This window comes from Meriones unguiculatus, chromosome 2 (genome assembly GCF_030254825.1).
Source record: "Meriones unguiculatus strain TT.TT164.6M chromosome 2, Bangor_MerUng_6.1, whole genome shotgun sequence".
NCBI lineage: Eukaryota > Metazoa > Chordata > Mammalia > Rodentia > Muridae > Meriones > Meriones unguiculatus.
The window spans coordinates 46,317,464-46,335,622 of NC_083350.1; the positions used below are offsets into that span (position 1 = coordinate 46,317,464).

General features: G+C 39.8%; 1 long non-coding RNA gene across 1 annotated transcript in view; it reads left to right on the forward strand.

Annotated features, from left to right (window-relative positions):
- Window positions 1-18,159, forward strand: part of LOC132652129 (uncharacterized) — a 199,241-nt gene that overhangs the window by 23,985 nt on the left and 157,097 nt on the right. The window lies entirely within an intron of this gene.

Sequence of the window (18,159 nt, forward strand, 5' to 3'; positions counted from 1 at the left end):
TTATACCACATATAGAGTAGTCTTTTATAACTGTGGTTATTCTTGTCTTTCACACAGACAAGAAAAGTCACATTTCATTTACCTTTTTTATTTGTGTATGTGTGTGTAATATATATACACATGTGTACAGGCACACAGGTGGAACTCAGAGAACAAGTTGTGGGAGTTGATTCTCTCCTTCCATAGTGGGTTCCAGGGTCTGGAACTCAGGTAATTTGGATAGAATAGCAAACAACTTTTACCAGCTGAGCCATCTTGCTAGCTCTATGTTTGTTCTGACTGACACTGCCCTCTGACCATCTGTTTTCCTTAGGATAATATTCTGTTTCAGTGATATTCTAGTAACCACGGGACTTCCCAAGGGTGTGTGGGATCTCTGTGGCTCTTATGCAGTTCTTGTCATTTGGAAAATGCTCTTTGGATTCTAGTCCATACATTTTTGTCAAGGTCCACTTCCAAGGCCTTCTTGGGCCCTCGGTGGATGGTTCTGCATCTTTGCCTCTCAAGCTGGGCTTGAAGGCCTCCAGCTGAGTTTGCAGGAACAGAGTGGACATATTTCCCCTTCTCCTTGGACTGAGGAAGCTTTCATTCTCTTTGTTTGGATCTTAATCTCCCATCTACAAAAGGCTGATTCCAGGCGATAGGGCTTTCTTCTAGGAAACTATAGCTCCTGCTTCCATTTAGTTGTTAGCAATTCCTTAAGGCAAAAATATGCTAAAAACTTTGCTGTCAAAAAATTTTAATGTCTTGAAATCTCACCCAGCATCCTGACCATGACAAACCAGTTGATTCTTTTTCTGGTCCTAAGTGTAGATTTTGCCTCCAGGCTCTGTTTGTTCTTCTTTTTAAGCAGCACATTCCCATCAGTTCACAATTTGGTTCTTGTTTGTCACGTCTTAGCTGAAATGTTATTTCTTCATAGAGGCCTTTCTAGAATACCATTTCTAAAACAGGGACCATTCCCAACCTCGACTTCCTATTTGTTTTTTCACTCCATTTGTTTTGATTACAACCCATTGTATCTTTAGCATTATGCCTGATGTGTGTCACACACACACACACACACACACACACACACATACACACACACAAGTTCAGCATTATGCCTATTGTGTGTCAGACACTAAAGAAATAGTTCTGAATGAAAGAAAGAATGATTGTCCTGAAGGGATGCTCCTGAAGGTAAAGAAGTTACCTCTTGGTGCAGGAATGTGCCAGGACCCACCTTACAATTAATTAAATGATTGGTAATTATTATTTAAGAGCTAGTTTGAAGATAAACCCGAGTTGAGTACTGAGTTAAAGTGTTTTATAAAACACATAAATGTATATTTCACACAGAAATGTCTATAAAATAGACATAATATAACAATATAGTTTGAAGAACTTTTAAAAAGTTCAAGTGCTTATATTAAGAATAGTCAAGTCTGATAAAATGTCTTTACATTTATCAAGAGAAGATGTGGATTTAAAAAGCTGCAGAAATATTAATTTAAGGTCTAGACCCAGAGTGAGCTCAGCATTGACCCTTTCAGCACCAGTGGGAGTTCAATGGCATCACTCATGGGGATTCTGACTCAGTGAAGCTGGAGGGGACTAAAATCTGAAAAGGACTGACTGGGCCATTCTACTTCATAACTAAATTTGGGGTGAGTGATCAATTCGAGAAGCTTATGACATGCAGAATGGACTTAAAAACAGAGTGATCTACAGGCAGTGTTGAGCTCCTTCTCGGAGAGGATTTCTAAGGAGACACTCTGGAGCTCAGTGGTGAATTTTTAATAAAATAATATAGTTGTCAATCCCACAGTTATAATGCACACCTCTCTAAACTTTAAGATGAAGGGTCATCTTCCAGTGTTCCCTTATTCCAGTTTCATTTAAACTGTCTCTTTCTAACCAGACAATTTATGCATGCAGAAGCAGGATAGCATAACAAATCCTTGGGTGCTCATCCCCAGCTAACTTATCTGTATCCCCATTCACCACCACCCTGACCTCATGTTATTATGACGAACATCAAAGGCATGGCATTGTTTGTTGTGAAAGTGGGAACTTGTCTTAGTCCCTATGGCCATTTGGGTGATGAAACACCATGACCAAAAGCAAGTCAGGAAAGTAAGGATTTGTCTGGCTTATACTTCCACATTGCAGTCCATCACTGAAGGAAATTAGGACAAGAACTCAAACAGGGCAAGATATGGAGGCAGGAGCTGATGTAGAGGCCATGGAGGGGTGCTGCTTGCTGGCTTGTTCCTCATGGCTTGCTCCACCAACATTTTTAGAGAACTCAGAACCACTAGTCCATCAGTGGCCCCCCCACAGTGGGGTGAGTCCTCCCTCATGGATCACTAATTAAGAAAATGCCCTACCAGCTTATCTGCTTACAGCCTCATCTTACAGAAGCAGTTTCTCATTTGAAACTCCTTCTTTTCAGATGGCTCTAGCTTATGTCAAGTTGACATAAAATTAGGCACTACAGAACTCTTTCAATCTTAGTACCAACATAATATAAAACAATGATCTTGCAAGTTTTCAATTATTGGTGTTGACATTTCCTCAGTTATTATAGAAATCCTTTTGAAAATTGCTTTGGCTTATGATTAGAAGAATACTCATTTATTTTAATTGTTCCATAGGCCTCCTAAACCTCCTTTGATCTATAAATTTTTCTTATTCTCTTTACAATTTTTTTTTTTTTTGGAAAAAAAATCTAGCCCTTTTGTTTTACTTTATTTTTGGAGGGAGTAGGTGATGGGTTATCTCTGCTGAAAAAATAAACCAATCCAAGCCAGATTATAAGTATTAAAAGCGCAGGTTTATTTGGGAACTGTAGCTCCTGGGCAAATTCAGCAGCCTCGGGTGACAAGGCCAGGGGAAGTCGCAACCAGACTATGGCGGACAGGATTTTTAAGGATTGTAGGACTGATGGAAGACGATGAGTCTGTACCTGCTGGACTAGAGGGGCTGGTGGCTCTAGATGAGAGGTTGGGGCAGTCCTCAGGAATGCCAGGAATGTGGAGGTTTTTCTCGCTGGTGGCAGGGTTGGAGAAAGTGGAGTTTACTTGATGAGGGAGGGGAGGGCAACCAGAGATGGCAACTGAACAGAACAGTAGGGTTTCTAGGGTTTCGTAGAGCCTGTATTTTGCTGATCCTTTCCGTCCCCTGTGGTGTCACTAACAGTGTTTGTTGGTCACCTCCATTTTGTATGATTCAAGAAGCAGATTTAAATGCTTCTAGTCACATTAATGTTTGGTTTATCCACGGTCTGTAGACCGTGATGATTGTCTTCACCAGGAGACACTTGGGTGCTTTGTTTCACCTGGCTGCGCATTAGTGTAGCCACTGGTATTTGCTGCCTACAGCCCTGTAACTCAGGCTGGCAGGAACTGTGGCAGTCTTATTTTATCATTGCTTTTCATTTACTCTCAGGAGCATGCCTATCGGTGATAGTAGGGCCACCCAGGGAAAGCAAGGTCAGCGCTCCCTTCTGTCTTTTTACTTGTTAATTGGCATTCTTCAAAAACTGAACAATAGGCTTGTGACCTCCTACAAGCCCATCCAATTTAGGATGTCTATTGCTGTGCTTGTTCAGCTCCTGTTTAGGCAGTCATAGAGGTGTGAATTTATGGGTGTAGAACTACATTATAATTTCAAAAAATAAAAGAACTAAGCAGGGTTTATACGGGCTCCCAGAAGGTGAAGTGACAATCAGGAAGCTTGTATGGGTTTGAGCCAGGTCCTCTGCATGTGTGCTGTGGTTTTATAGCTTGGTGTTCTTGTGCAATTTCTAATATTGTGTGTGTGTTGGGGATTCTTTGACTCTTCTGTCTGCTCTTGGGACCCTTTTTCTCTTACTGGCCTGCCTCATCCAGCCTTGATATGAGGGTTTATGCTTTGTCTTACTGTGACTACAGGTATTCTTCACTCTGTGGGTGGAATTTTCCTTGCTTTCTTTCTCTGCTTTTTCTTCCTGTTTGTGGTTGGTGCTGGAGATAGAATGTAGAACCCTGGCAGTGCAGGATATTTGGTCCCATTTTGAACCCCGAGATTTTGTACTGGGAAAATCTGTTTTTGGTTGTGGTGTGGCTCAATCTTTGATCCTAGAGCTTTCTGTTACTATAAACAAGTACTTGCGGTGTGGCTCAGCCCTAGCACACACCTTTAATCCAAGTGCTTCTGCAAACAGGATTAAATAAAGTTAACCCTAGGTCAAAAGGTATATTAAGCAACCCGCTGACAGGGATTAACATCTAGGAGGGACATTGAGTTGAAGATAAGACAGTATGGAGAAGGAGAAGGAGCCTCTCCCTCTAGAAGAGAAGCTGAATAGGAAGGTTTTTGTTTTTGTTTTTGTTTTTGTTTTTCCTTTTGGTCTGTGAGCTGAGTAGGAAGATCAGCTGGGTGCTTTCTCTGCCTCTATGAGCTAGTAGGTTTTCACCCCAGCATCTGTCTCCTGAGTTTCATTGGTAAAATTAAATGATTCGTATTTTTTTCTTTATTACAACACCCTGGGCATGCTAGTTACACAGTCTATCCTTGAGTTACAGCCATCTTTGGATAGACCATGTTGATTCAAATTTAGAGTTTACCAAATATTTTCTGCAAAGAACTAAACAATAGTACTTTTTTTTTTTTGGAAACAACACTTTAAACTTTTTAACTTGCAGGCTGCATAACAACAGGCCCTGGGGCTCTGTCTCCCGGGTTGCAGCGGGGACCCCTTAGCTTATATCTATTTGATTCTATTTGATTTATTTCACATTTACTGACATAACTTTTGCCACATTGAACCCACTTTACCACACATCTTTTTTGCTATTTTTACAATTGGAACAGAGTCCTAGAAGTGGGCTTTCTCAGACAAAGAGCAAATGAGTATTAATTTTGCTTGATACTATCAATTTTTTCTGAAGCGCTTGTTCCATTTTGTAGTAGCAATATAGGAGAACACTTATTTGCTATAACCTTGCCAAACTGTAGATGATTGCTCTTTTAGGCTCTTGTGATTCTGAGTAACAAGTATAATCTTGTTCCATATTTATCTTCTTATAGGGATAGGAGCCATTTAAATTTTTTTAAAAAAGCTAGCTGCTTATATGCTTTGACTAGTTTTCTCAAATTATTGATCTATTTCTATTCTGTTATAAAAATATTAATTTATTGTCAATGCAAATACCAAATGTTTTTCTCAGGGTTGTCATTTTATTTTGAATTATAGAGTTTTTTTTTTTTTAAATTCGGAAGTGTTAAGTTTTAAAATGTTGTATCAAATTATTTCAGCTATATTTTTTGAGACAGTGTCTCACTATGTTGCTCTGGCTGGCCTGACTCTCTATGTAGATCAGATTGGACTTAAATTCACAGAGATCCACCCCTCTGCCTCCTGAGCACAGGGATTAAAGGTGTTCATCACCACATCGAACAGCAACTAGATTTTTGAATCTCGGGAGTGTTTTTTGCTCTCAGGTTTTGAGGGATGCACTTCTAGTCTCCCAGTACTGGTTGTGTAGCAGACCCTTTAGAATTTATACTTGGTCCATAGAGTGAGAAATGGATCCAATTTTGTTTTTTTCCCCAATTCTCACTAAGTATTCAAAAAACACTAATTAAAGCATCCATCTTTTCCACCTTATTTAGATGCTGAATTTGAATTAATAGAAATTTCAATCATATCCATTTCAATTATTAAATGCTGACTGTTTTTGTACAATTAGATAGGTCTTCACATTTTCTGTTTGATTTGAAATTTTGTCTATTCTTGTGCTACTGCACATTTATAGCGTTGATTCCATCCACACTTACTGATATGAAGGACTGTCTATAAATACTTCCTTTGTTTATGTGGCATTGCATGTGTGTGCATGTGTGTGTGTGTGTGTGTGTGTGCTCACTATTTCACTATTTGCTTTATTTTCTCTCATCTTTTTCTTTTTGATATATATCAATATATTTTTTGTTTGTTTTTAAAGACAGGGTTTCTCTGTATAGTTCTGTAGACCAGGCTGGCTTCAAACTCACAGAGATCTGCATGCCTCTGCACCTGAGTGCTGGCTTTGTTCTATTTTTTTCATCATTGAAGAAAATCTGGATTCTCAGTCCAGTGGTTAAAGTTATGTAATTCATTTAATAGCTTGAGTTTTGGAAGGGATTAATGCTTCTCTATGATGAGCAAGACAGAGATTGGCTAGTATCTCTACCTCCACCCCAAACCTTTATTGCAGTTATAAGATGTATTGCTAAAGCAATATTTTTCTTTTCCTGTGAATTCCCATGTGGCAATAAGTAGTGGAATATTCTTCCTATATGGCAGCGTGTTTTGCTTCTTTACTTCTCATGTTTTCTCTTTTCTTCCCACAAGGCTCAGAGAACATTTCTCAATGGGGAAATGAGATTGCATTGAATTTTTTTCTTTTTTCTTTTGAAATGAAAATATAATTACATCGTTTTCCTTCCTCTCCCTTTACCCTTCCTCATGCACCCACCTCTGCTCTCTTTCAAATTCATGGCCTCCATTTCTTTAATTTTTACATATATGTATATACACATGTGTATATGTGTGTATGTATACATACATATGTATATATAACCTGCTATGCTCAGTTTATATTCTGTTTCATATTTATACACACACACATACATATGTATATAATTGCAATACTGACCACTTGGTATTGGATAATCAATTCTGGGGGCTCATCCCTGGGAAAGACTCCCATTCTTAGGATTCCTTAGTTGCCTATAGTTCTTTGTCTAGGGTTGAGATCCCATGAGATTTTCCCTTCTATGTTAGTGCCTCTGTTGATGTCATCCTTATTCTCTCACACCTGGTTAAGGCAGGCATATTGGTAATAGTTCATGGGTGTACCTTCTCTGATATTTCCACCAACTTACTTTCTCTGAAGGTATTTAACAGGCTACTTGTTTTCATACTTTCCTTCCAGCAATGTAATGTGAGTTATGTCTTTGTAGTTTTCATTATTTTCTTGTCATGCATTGAATGCATTAGCTATAAGAATTGTGTAGTAAAAATAGGAAGGGAAGTTGGTCATGAAGTTCAGGAAGTTAGACATACTCACTTATGTTTTGCCTCCTGTCCATATCTATACAGGCAGCACACTTCATAGATAAAGGCTCATTCTTCAGGAACAACAATGCCATGACGTCATAGCTTAGGTTGCTGGGGCTTATTGTATGTGAGCCTGAGTTGAGATTTGTAAATATACTTTATCATATATTCTTTTTAAGCAATTAAGATAAAATCACATCATTTTCCTTTGCTTTTCCTCCTTTCAACCCCTTCCAGTTACCTGCCCTTGAACCCTTTCTAGAAATGGCTGCACAAACAAGATTAGAACAATAGCATTATTAGTGGCCATGTTAACATAGAAAGAGGAACATGTGCAGGGTCTCATTTTTAGACAAAGAGACCAGGTTTTGATGGCTGAAAAAGAAGGGTTTTAGTCAGCTGTTTATAATAACTTTTTTACTCAATGTATATCAGATAATGAGTTGTCACCTATAAGCCAAATAAACCCTTTCCTCCACAAGTTAGATTTTTTTCAGTGTTTCATCAGAACAGAAAAATAATTAATATAGGTGTCATTTTTATTTGTTTTTTTAAATTTTGTTTGTTCATTTATTGGATGTATGTATTGCTCACGGCTTGATTTGAGATGAAGTAAAAGTAAGTGGAGTTTTTGTTTGACCTTTGTTCTGTGTATTTTTTCAATTTTTTACTGCTTCAATGAATAAAATACATTTTTAGTGCTCTCTCTTGTCTCCTTCCACAGATAGTATGTTACCTCCAGAGTGAGGAAGAAGAGGAGGGAGTGGAAGAGAGAGAGAGAAAGAGAATAAGAGATGGAGAATGAGATGCGGGGAAGGAAATAAGCTCCCGTTACTTGAGACCTTTCCCCCTGTTGGGAATTCTGAACATTTGCTTGAAAAGAGTTCTTGGGCCAAAGCTGCTTTTAGATTTGGCCTTTAGAGATTCATCCTATGCTGCCAGCACTGGTAATAGGAAATGCCAATTCTCCAAATGGAGCAAAGGTGAAGTAATGCTAACAACAAAAGCTAAAAAAAAATTATCAGGATGGATCTCTCCAGACATTGTGAGAGTTCCCTGTTCCTCTGCATTTTTTTCTGCTGCTAAAGATGATGCTGATTATACTTAGCAAGTTTCTATCATGTGGCATCCCAGTCTGATTTTGTAATCTCTTCTTGATGTAAATAAACTGCAAGGAAGTTGAGGGCAAAAGAAAGGCAAAAGAAGAGTGAATTTTTACAAAAGTATTCCTGAATTGAGTGTGATCCTCCTCCCCCATAGTATGGAAAGATACAAATGAAGGCCTCAAATTATTTTAACATCACTATTATTAATTAATGATTTTTGTTTTTAGAGTGTAGTTTTCAATTGTAGAAATCTAAGACTGGATGAGTGGTGCCCAAGTAAGGTTAATCCTGGTGTTTCTTGCTGTGCAGTTCAGCTGCTGGCCTTTTTCTTAGGTCCAACATAAAGAATAGACAACACACCAAAGTTTTGTACTGAGAAAGAATGAGAAACTGTAGGTTTTGATGGGTAGCACACCCTGGTTGATTATTGAGGTCTGCTTCAGCTATAAAATACTGGCAAATGGTTTATCGGCTATGGACTCTCCACAACACTTGGGACATTCTCTTCTTGATTCCTTTGTGTCACATACAACTAGGGTGACAAAGAAGAGAGACATGATGTACAAACTAAATAAAGTAGAAGGGAGTGAGTTAAATAACTGAGCAGAGCTTCCAATGAGGGGGCTCCAGTTCAGCTCTGTGCTTTGGATGCCCCTCAAAATTGATCAAGTTTTCAGAGATCTGTTAGATCTAAAAGTTTTATGGTGGCCCTGAGTTCAATATTGATTAATGAGGCTCCAAAAGCCAACCGTTCCTTCTTGTGAATTTTTCATATCAATGACATCTACTGCCTGGAATCTGAAGAGCAATCATTTAAAACTCTGTTTACCTTAAAACATTCTATTGTTTTATTTAAAAGTTTGGCTCTTTATGAATACAACTTTTCTGAGAAGAACGTTTACATAGTTATAGGAATTGGGTCTGTTAATGATAGTTTCCATTTCTGGGCTAAATGTTTTGCATACATTAGCTTACTGAATACCCATAAAAATCTTCTGAGATCAGAGTCATTATCCCGACTAACCGTGGAAGCAACTGATTCTCAGGGAGGTTATGTAAGCAACCCCTTCTGGAACATGTTTAATACATAAAGGTCTCACTGCTATTCATTGCCGACCTCCGGCTCTCAGTCACACAATATGCTATTTTGTTTACTTGTATGGTTATTTATTCTTTGTAGCATACTTTATGCAACTGAAAAAAGTATAGTAGTTGTCCATCTCCTGCCATGCATGGATCATAAAAAGGTCTTGGAACATAATCCAACATTTTATAATCTCTCTCTCTCCTCCCCCCTCTTTCCTCTCCTCTTTCTCTCCCTCCCTTCCTCATTATTCTCCCCTTTCCTTCCTCCATCTCTCTCTTTCTTGCTCTCTACCTTCCACCCTCCCTTTGCCCTCCCTTTCTCTTCCAGCCCTCTTTCTGTCTCGCTCCCTCAATCTTCTCTTCCTTTCCTTCCACTTTTTCTCTCCTTCCTTCCCTCCTCCCTTTCTTCTTCTTCTTTCTTTTTCTCCCTCTCTCTCTGTTTCTCCCTCCATTCCCCTTTTCTCTGTGTGTGTGGAGAGAGAGGGTGGGGATGGATCTGGGGGAGAGGTCTTTTGACAGGTATGGGTAGAAAAGGCCAGTGTGGCTAAAGCAAAGTCAATACCCTATGTGGGAAAGATAGGCAGATGACAGACACTGTATTTTCAGACTATGTTCAGAGTTTTGGACTTCATCTCTAGAACTGTGGGTGGTACAGAAGGATTTTAAGTGGGTGAACAACATGAACAAACTCAAATTCTAAATTGGTCATCTGAGCACCAATGGGAAACAGAGCAGAAGGTGACATTAAAAAGAGAAAGTAGTTCAGATTAATGGAATCTTTGTTCCAATACAATGATTGGCTCTCAAGAGGATGAATTAATAGCAAGCAGTATTGGAATTTTGGCCTGGTTGCCCCAGTATAAAGGTAGCTTGTTATCTGACCTATGGGATAAATCTACAATATAGTTAAGTAAACAAGTAAACAATGCTTGTTTTGGACACAACCGTGGTTGCCATTTACTGACATTTTGGCTGATCACTGCTGTATATTTATAGCCAACACTTAATCTGCCTCTGTTTCTTCCTCCAAGATTGTTTCAAGTCAAATAATCTTTTGTTTTATTTTTGTTTTTCAAGGCAGGCTACACAAGGTTTCTCTGTGTAGCCTTGGCTGTACTGGACTCACTTTGTAGACCAGGCTGCCCTCAAACTCACAGAAATTTGCCTGCCTTTGCCTCTCTGAGTGCTGGGCTTACAGCCTCACATTAAATAATCTTAATCTCAGTGTTACCCTGCTTTACAAGGCCTGATTACCCTAATAGTGATCACATTAGTTTTCTCAAGTAGTTGACTTAGGAATACATACTGACATACTTCTAGTCAATGAAGAAGGGAAGCTGAGGACTATGGGACTGTACTCCTGAAGAGAGTTTCTGTGTTCCAAAAGAACCCTCTAGGAAGTGATCCTGAATATGAAGCCAGGAACTAGTACAACCTGTGGGTGGTACAGCTGGTAGACTGGAGGGAACTTTGGACCTCGTTAAACCATCCTTCAACCAAATCAAACACCTTCATGTCTCTCTGCTTCTGACTTCTTGTTACATGGGATGATCAAGTCCTTAGTTGGATCTTAGGGTTCTTCCATTTACAGTCAAAAGTTTTGAAACCAATCAGCCAGGTGCTTGGGGCTTGCAAAAGCTGCTTGCTGCCCATGAATCACTTTTTTGTGTCTATAATGTGGATGATAGCTGTATTTGCTGCATTGAAACATAGTTGTTAGGTTTATATCATATAATGTAGCTTGTGTGCTTAGTTTAGAACCTAATGAATTCTTTTAGTCTGCTGTTGCTATGGAGATGGTTTTAATCCTTTCTTATATTGGAGTCAGTGACAATGGACTCAGATTACACATGGCCTCATGTCTAGAGGACATTCACCAGCTAAGTGTATGGAAATTAATTGACAACTATTTTTTTTCTACCTAGATTTATCTTAATTTTTTTCTATATAGATTTATCTTAAGTTTTAGAGTTTTATCTAAAACATGTATGCCTGGGACTACCTACATCTCTCTCTCTCTTCTTCTCTCCTCTTCCATCTTCTCCTGTCTTCATCTTGACAATACATTTCAATAAAATTAATTAGATTGGTTATGCAGATGATTCAATTTGATTCTTAGGTTGTCAGAGACACCATCTAGGTAATCTCAGAGCCAGAACCTTCCCTTCGCTGTAGTCTCTCTGTCTTTGAGAAGGACTTCCACATTATTGACACAGTGTAGGGCTCATCTTGGCAACTTTAACTCACTTGCTCTGTCACATGGAATACCGAGTCAAGCATTTTGATATTTCTCATATGTATAGATCAACAGCTTAGTTCTTTCCTCAAATCCTAATTTGATGTTTGGACCAATCTCAGAGGTTGGAAAGTTGTGATTTCTAAGATGAATTTGTGTAATTTAAAGCCCCAAATTGTTTATTACTTTGGAGCACTAAGCCTGAAAGAAAGTAAGTCAATCTTTCTTTCTTTCTTTCTTTCTTTCTTTCTTTCTTTCTTTCTTTCTTTCTTTCTTCTTTTTTTTTCTGTCTTTCCTTCCCTTCCTGTCTCCCTCCCTCCCTTTCTTCCTTCCTTCCTGATGGAAGAAAGCTGACATTTGAGTGCAACATTGGTGCCAGGGGACTGACATGATACTACTATCTCCATCTAGCAGATGCAGACCTAGACTCAGATACAATAACATCTCTAAGTGACTAGTTGGCACCTAATGGACAAACAGTTTGAAGCGAGGCTAACCTCACTCCTAGCCCACTTTCTGAAAAAGCAGTATCATGTATCAAGAAGCTAGGGTCAAAAGTGTGGCTGTGGTATTAGGTGAGTTTGTCCAAGGTGGTCCTTATCACTTACTGAGGTGCAATTCTCAGAACATTGATGAGCTCTGTGCCCAACTGTCCTCTCATAGTATAATATGTATAATATCATGTATAATATCAGTACTCACATTAATGGCTTATTGTGGGGGTGGAACATCCAGGGACTTCCTGTCTGTAGAGTACTGTAGCTACTAAATTTGCACCTTAAATAAAGTAGCATAACAGGCTCTTTTCTGTTAGGTTCGTGTATCTATGTTGCTGTATTTACATTTGGAAGTGATGTCATGGAGATGTTGTCGTGGAAACACAAATGCTTCCAGATGAGTTGCTTGCTCTTCACCATAGAGCCAAAGTATTTCAGGCTAAGATTTGAATGCAGGTCTTTTAGGAGTGAGAAGACAGTAGACACTTAATTTTATTTATGTGTTTTGTTGCTTGAAGATAATAAGAAAAAAACATTTTATTTTCTTTCAGAGTTGCTTTTTCTACAACATCATTATACTTTGTTCCTCTTCTCTTTTCATCTGCTCTCTCCCATCCTTCCTCTTCCTCTCTTGCTGGCCACCAAAACTGTTTACTTCATTATTCTCTCTTGTTCTCCCCATCCTCCTTTAGAACTGTCAAAGTCCACAGCTTTCATAGTCCCATTTACTGAGTCTTTGACACTACAAAACCAGTATGATTCCTACCACATTAAGCACAGAATGAGATACTTCGGGAGATTCAGAGGCAAAACCTCACCGAGGATATTAAGTGAAAAGTCAACCTTTCTATGAGCTTATTAGACATTTCATGGATTATCTGTGAGTGACTAGGGCTTTACTTTTCATATCAAGGCTTAAATACTTAAGCATAATTTCAAATATAAGTCCAAATAACACACACACACACACACACACACACACACGCACACAATTTCTCATTCCCTTTTCTTCTTTTCCCTATTAACAGAGCCTATCTTTTCTTATTCATTTTAATGCCTCATCTTTTGTTTCTATGGTAAGGTGTTTTAATATTGTCAGTTGGTCACATATAGGTGATTCTGTAATGACTGCCTTGGTTTTGAATCTGTACTATTAATAAACCTCCAAACTAGAATACATTTCATCAGCAAGTAAACAATACACATAGAACACTCCACAGTAATTCCCCTCTCTGCTTGTCAAGCAAGGACTGGAGAAACGCTTGTCTCTGCAAGCTGTACAAGACTAATAAATTGCTTCACAGGATGAGGAAATATTCCGTAAACACACACAATTAATAACCATGATCCCATGGGGCTGATGAAGGCCCTCACATTTCCACAGAGCTGAGGAAAAATACTGTCCTTCCCTTGTCCTTTAGAATTGTGCCCTGGAAACCACTGACCAGTAATATGGATTCAGAGTAAGATAGAAAAATAAACTGGAAGGTTTTACTTTTTGTGTATATGTACTTTTATATTTTTCATGCTTGGAATTGATTCTCTATTTTTCTTCCAAGAACAAGCCCAGCTTTCCCTTACAGAATCTGCTCTGTTCCACTCTCAGCACGTATGTTTGAGTTGATTTATCACCCTGCTCAGGAATCTGACTTATAGAGACCTGACCTATCAGAAAATTCCATCCATGTGGTTGGTCCTGCCATTTAATGCAATTCTGTGCCTCCTATTGGAACTGCTGGGAAAGAATACTCTGTGTGTATACCTGCAGCTTACAAGATACCAAGGGGACCTGCCTGCTTGGAAAAGAGTGGAAGAGTTATGAGGGATGAAGGAGCCAGCTCTGAAGACATCACTGGAGCATTCTGAGCTAATTCCTGAAGACTCTATGCCCTAATTTTTCACTAATATGCAGGAATAAAGAGTTCATTTTTTAAAAATGATGTTTTTTTTTAATTCGTTAAATTGTCTTATAATTTGTAACAAAAAGGCTTTCACTAGTTAATTAAACTCAGCTGCATAATACTTGTAGGAATAAGTATTATGTAGGGATAATCATAGCACTTGCATGAATAAGAGATCTTAGGTATCTAGGATGGACAGAGTATGAACTGGGATTGACACTGAAGGATGTGTGAAATTTCACGAGGGCAGTAAGGTAGGGAAAGCCATGTCAGAGAGAAACAATGCCATGTGGGGACATGAAAGGTGTGGAAATTAGGGTGAGTAGCATAGCAGGGTGGAGTGGGAAATGTTGATAAACTGGCTGGAGCACGGTGTGCTAGGGTTTACACACCAAAGTAAGGTGCCCCAGAGAGCTGGTGTGATGGGTAAGGCATGTTGGATTGCTAAGAGTGGTGAAGAATGAGACACATTTTACCGCATGTTGTGGGGGGAGGAAGGTGGACTTGGAGGCTGTAGCAAAGACACCTCAGAGCAGTAGAACATTAGCTGTGTTAAGTCAGTAAATGAACGGAAACATTGATACCTTTTTCTGCCCTTGCATCTGAGGCAGGCATTGATGGCTGGCCTCTCCCTTCCGGTTTCAGCACCCTCGACATCCTGTTCCGCCGAGCAAGTGCAAATTATTTGTTAACATCGTCACTCTGTTGAAACCCGTCTGCTCTTCCATTCAGTAAGCGGGCAACATAGACGGAGGGTAGAACCAGGGTTGGATCTTGCTTTGGGATCATGGGATACACTGTGGGACTAGATCTCTTTAAAAACAAGGAGTGTTCGCTTTGCAGGGGAAAAAATGCTGTGAACCAAGACCTCAGGAACCTAAGAGAGACTGTAACTTTTCTTCTCTCAATGCAAACCACAGCTTTGACCTGGCAACCAGAACAAAGCCGACTCCGTGGAGGCTGGCACCGAGCTCTGTGTAATGGGATGTGGGACACGTTGTGTTTCTTTGAGGTCACAAATCTGACCCGTGGCTGCAAGAACCACTGTCTGACAGCTCCTTGGCGGCTGGTGTGAAATGAGTTAGGCGTCTCACGGCCATTTCCGGTGACATGAGTCCACTTCAGCAACGCTGTTACGGAGTTACTGCTGGAGAGGGGGTGCTTTGAATTAATGGAGACAAGGCTGCTTGCATCCACCGCACCGACAGGCTTTCCCATAGCCGCTGGGAGGCCTGGTGGGTTAAAGGCTACAGTGAGGACTTCCATTGGAGAAGGATGCTGGATGCTGCCAGCAGGGTTCTGAATTCTTCCTCTGTTTTAGAGATAGAGTTTTTTTTTTCTGTTCTTTTTTTTTTAAATTCTTTATTAATTACACTTTATTCATTTTGTATTCCCCCTGTGGTTCCCTCCCTCCTCCTGTCCCAATCCCTCCCTTCCTCCACCCTCTGCATGCATGCCCCTCCCCAAGTCCACTAATAGGGGAGGTCTTCTATTCCTTCCTTCTGATCCTAGTCAATTAGGTCTCATCAGGAGTGGCTGCATTGTCTTCTTCTGTGGCCTGGTAATGCTGTTTCCCCTCAGGGGGAGGTAATTAAAGAGCAGGCCAATCAGTTCATGTTAGAGACAGTCTCTGTTCCTATTACAATGGAACCCACTTGGATATTGAACTGCCATGGGCTACATCTGTGCAGGGGTCTTAGGTTATCTCCATGCATGGTACTTGGTTGGAGTATCAGTCTCAGGAAAGACCCCTGTGCTCAGATTTTTTGGTTCTGTTGCTCTCCTTGTGGAGTTCCTGTCCTCTCAGGATCTTACTGTTTCCTACTTCTTTCATAAGATTCCCTGCACTCTGTCCAAAGGTTGCCCATAAGTCTCAGCATCTGCATTGATAGTCTGCAGGGCAGAGCCTTTGTGTCAGGTCCTCTGTGTCAGGTTCCTGACTTGTTCCCTCTTTTCTCCTTCTTCTGATGTCTATCCTCTTTGCTTTTCTGGATAGAAATTGAGCATGTTAGCAAGAATCCTCCCTCTTGATTAGTTTCTTTAGGTGTACAGATTTTAGTAGGTTTATCCTATATTATATGTCAATATGAGTGAGTATATACAGTGTGCATCTTTCTGCTTCTGGGATAGCTCACTCAGGATGATTTTTTACAGATCCCACCATTTACCTGCAAATTTCATGATTTCCTTAGTTTTTTATTGCTGAGTAATATTCCATTGTGTAGATATACCACGATCTATGCATCCATTCCTCCACTGAGGGGCATCTGGGCTGTTTCCAGCTTCTGGCTATTACAGATAACCATAATACAAACATGGCTGAGCAAATGTCCTTATTGTGTACTTGAGACTCTTTTTCGTATATGCCTAGGAGTGGTATAGCTGGATCTTGAGGAAGCGCTATTCCTAGTTGTCTGAGAAAGTGCCAGATTGATTTCCAGAGTGGTTGTACAAGTTTACATTCCCACCAGCAGTGGAGGAGGGTTCCCCTTTCTCTACAACCTCTCCAGCCAGTGTTTTCTCTTGAGTTTTTGATCTTAGCCATTCTGATGTGTGTAAGGTGAAATCTTAGGGTCGTTTTGATTTATATTTCCCTGATGGCTAATGAGGTTGAGCATTTCTTTAAGTGTTTCTCTGCCATTCGATATTCCTCTATTGAGAATTCTCTGTTTAGCTCTGTACTCCATATTTTTAATTTGATTACTTGATTTGTTGCTGTTTAACTTCTTTAGTTCTTTATATACACTGGATCTTAGCCCTCTGTCAGATATAGGGTTGGTGAAGATCCTTTCCCAATCTGTAGGCTGTCATTTTGTTCTGATTGAGAGACCAAAAGATTAAAAATTAGCAGCTATTATTAATTAAGGCCTGAACTAGGTAGGTAAAGAAGTACAGTAATGCCCTGAGGGGAAGGGCCGCCTCACTGCATTATTTTCCCACCCACTAGAGATACAGTTGCTAGGAAACTGGCCCATCCCCCTAGGGAGGAACATCAGATCATTAATGATCTGGGAACCTTCCTACAGCCAATCAATTCAAAATGTAGCATTTTGACCAATAGATGCTTACCAGGCAGGAATCACCCCTGCCTTGGGCATGCTGGGATGGACCAGAATCTTTAAATCACCCAACTAACCTGGGCACGGTGCGCTCGGCTCCCACCGCTTCGGCAGTGGGGGTGTGTGGGCCCAAGTTGCAGCTTGTAATTTACAATAAAAAGAACCTCATGTATTTACAGCGGAGTATGTTTATTCCTGGTCTTTTGGGGTTTGTGAACTGGGCAGGACATGATGACAGTGTCCTTTGCTTTACAGAAGCTTTTCAGTTTCATAAGGTCTCATTTATTGATTGTTGATCTTAGAGCCTGTGCTGTTGGTGTTTTGTTCAGGAAGTTGTCTCCTGTGCCAATGAATTCAAGGCTCTTACCCACTTTTTCTTCTAACCGATTTAATGTGTCTGGTTTAATGTTGAGGTCTTTGATCCACTTGGACCTTAGTTTTGTGCAGGGTGATAAATATGGACCTATTTGCATTTTTCTACATGTAGACATCCAGTTAGACCAGCACCATTTGTTGAAGATGCTATCTTTTTTTCCATTGAATGGTTTTGGCATCTTTGTCAAAAATCAGGTGTCCATAAGTGTGTGGATTTATGTCAGGGTCTTCTATTCGATTCCATTGATCCACCAGTCTGTTTCTATGCCAGTAACATGCAGTTTTTAACATTGTTGCTCTATAATACAGCTTGAGATCAGGGATGGAGATACCGCCTGAAGATATTTTACTGTAGAGAATTGTTTTAGCAATTCTGGGTTTCTTGTTTTTCCATATGAAGGTGAGAATTTTTCTTTCAAGGTCTGTAAAGAATTGTGTTGGTAATTTGATGGGAATTGCATTGAATCTGTAGATTGCTTTTGGTAAAATGGCCATTTTTACTATGTTAATCCTGCCAAGCCATGAGCATGGGAGATCTTTCCATCTTGAGATAAGGGATACAAGGCACATACCTTAACATAGTAAAGGCAATATACAGCAAGCCTATAGCCAATATCAAACTCAGTGGAGAGAAACTTAAATCATTCCCACTGAAATCAGGAACAAGGCTGCCCACTCTCTCCATATCTCTTCAGCATTGTTCTTGTCCTTGCTAGAGCAATAAGACAGTTGAAGGAGATCAAGGGGATACAAATTGGAAAGGAAGAAGTCAAAGTATCATTATTTGCAGATGATATGATAGTATACCTGAGTGGCCCCAAAAATTCTAT